This window comes from Nicotiana tomentosiformis, chromosome 11, assembly GCF_000390325.3.
Source record: "Nicotiana tomentosiformis chromosome 11, ASM39032v3, whole genome shotgun sequence".
Taxonomy (NCBI): domain Eukaryota; kingdom Viridiplantae; phylum Streptophyta; class Magnoliopsida; order Solanales; family Solanaceae; genus Nicotiana; species Nicotiana tomentosiformis.
This window is the reverse complement of record NC_090822.1, coordinates 113,149,900-113,152,598: the sequence shown is the minus strand read 5'-3', so window position 1 is coordinate 113,152,598 and position 2,699 is coordinate 113,149,900.

Below are 2,699 nucleotides of genomic sequence, written 5' to 3'. Positions count from 1 at the left end.
TGTGTTATATTTTATCGGTTCATGTTTAGGTTTTGGGAAGACTTAGAGTCTATGCTTCGTGTGGATATGATGCACAAGGAAAGGAATTTAGCTGGTTGCTTCTTTGAGAGGGTGTTCATGTACTAACAGGGCATTGGAGTTTGATTATATTCGAGGACAAGTCAAAGTGGGTGACTCTCAACAATGGTCCTAGTAGGTTCAAAAATTAAAGTGCGGTGCCTAAGGATTTCAAGCCAGTAGTATGGTTAAGTATCGAGCTTTTGCAGTGGATTATGAAAAGTGGCTTGGAGTGTTCTACGTTATCTTCGGTCTGCGGTGTGGAATTGGAAGAATGGACTTCGTATTCATGGAAGAATTTTTAGAATGGGTGTACCCATTAAAGATGCGAATATGCGCACAAGGAAAGTATGTGATGGTTCGTGGATTTTGAGACAACATGGTCTCGTGAAATAAGGTCACTAAGGATGAGTGCAGATTTGGGATCGTTATGTTTTAAATGGAGTTATTACTATTCCTAAGGCAAGTCCAGGGTAAATTAGAAGAAGTCAGATCAGATAGAAATGGTTGAATCGACATGATGTGGCAATGATCGGGTTCTTCAACGTGTTAAGTTTTACAGGTGGTTGTGGCGGTATGCGCGAGGCTTGACGACCGTCGTAATTTGATTTATTTGGAGGTATTCAGTTATTATGGCCTGTTATGAGTAGATGAATCCCGAAAGGGACATGATGGTTTAGACCACTACGTGGGGTTGTATTTTCTGCGGTTATGGGAATTCAGTCACATGTGGCAATGGTTCTCCTGAAATGAGTTAAATGAAATGTTTCTATATGATGAAGTGTGTACCCTATTGGTGGTTCGGGAGTTATGATGAAATTTTTGTACTCTTGCGTATTGGTATGTTAGGTGCAGTGAGCGGCATGGGAATTGGAAGTGGAGGATCAAGGATGCAGTTGATGTCGACAAGAATGTCAAGATCTCGGATGAGCAGGGAAGAATTCAGATGTTTAGAGTAAGTTGGTATTGTATTTAGCATCACCTGAGATTGGTGTCCTGTGTAAGAGGCTTTGTGTACTGATTTGCAGATTCTTGATATGCTTTACAACATTAATGTGGCCGGCAGTATGGAGGTGCAGACTTGTTACCTGGTGCAGAAGGTCGTGGGAGTGCATCCTACGGGAAGATTGCATAAGTGTGACATGTAGTCACCTGATTGATTAAATATTTAAAACCAAGTATGAAGATTTTGGTACTATCTCTAATGTGAGAATTTATGCCTGAAGGGCGCTCGATTCATTTGATTGTGAACTGTGGAAGTTTGTTCCGGATTTGATGACTGTTCTTGTGTGTTATGGGAAAAGGGTTATTGTGGATCCTTGAAAGGTTATTAGCCCAGTGCGGTACGATTAGAATCAGCTTGAGGTCCGTGGATGGATCTAAATGTGAATGTGGCCTATATATCACGCCGGATGTGTTCATTTCAGCATATCGTTGTTTTCGGGGGGTTCTTTGGGCCTTGGGTGTTAATTTCGTTGCTGACTATTTCATGTAATACTCTATTGTGCCATGTGGGTTGTGAGACGACTTGATTATTTGTACAACATGTTGAGGCCCCACGTAGCAGTAGTATTATATGAGCAGGATGGCTCTCGGAATGCAGATCATATATCGCACCTTAGTTGTGCTTGAGTTTTATAGTGTATGACGCTACCCGTCTCCCCAGGATTTGTATTATGCAGTTGGTGTGCTTATGGTTGATATTTGGGTATTCATGAGTATAAGCGTTACAGCTCGATGTGTGTTTTCTTTAGATTATTATCTTTGGATTGGGTGGCACGCCGCCACGGGCATATGGTTGGATCGGGTAGCACGCCGCCATAGATATGTTGTTTGGATCGGGTGGTACTCCGCCACGGGTATCTGGTTGGATTGGGTTGTATGCCACAATGGTATCATGTATGGATCGGGTTGCACGCCGCAACAATGTGTTATTGAGTAAAATTTCCCATATCTATTATTGGGTGTTTTGCTTCTCATTTCCTGAGGAAGGTTCATAACATCCTTTCGGTTGTTTATTTAGTTACATGGGTTGAGTAGATCCTTCCAGAGTTTGTTTCCTTATGTATCACATTCGAGTTTGTAGCTTGTGGGCACATTGTGGCATCATATGAGATTTTTGGCAGTGTTTGAGGTGGCTTATTGCCTGAGCAGCTTATACTGGTTGAGACAAGATTATTGGACCTGGGATCAGTGCAATCGGATTATATGAGGCATATTAAAAGAAAAAGTAAATATCGTTATTTGGTTCATAATGGGGTAATGGTCCTTGTCAGGAGGAGGGACTCAATGATTTGTCGACTCGGAAGTTGGTTATGAATTTCTACACATCCTTTCTATTTTGGAAGTATTGCGAGAGTTAAAACAAGGCTTATATGCTTCGTGAGGTACATGTGGGCATCAGATTTATGGGATTTCGACTATCGTTGTCAGATGATGTTATTATGGTCATGTGGGTTACACGGTGCATGGTATGCATTAAGTAAAGGTATGAAATCATGTATTGGTGCATCGTGTAGTGATGGATACGGTGTTCGTATGTTGGAAACAGACTTTTTAGAGAATTTCAGATGTTGGAATTTGGATCTAAGGCTTATTTGACTAGATAAAAGGGAGGATTTTCAGGTTTGCTCGAGCGAATG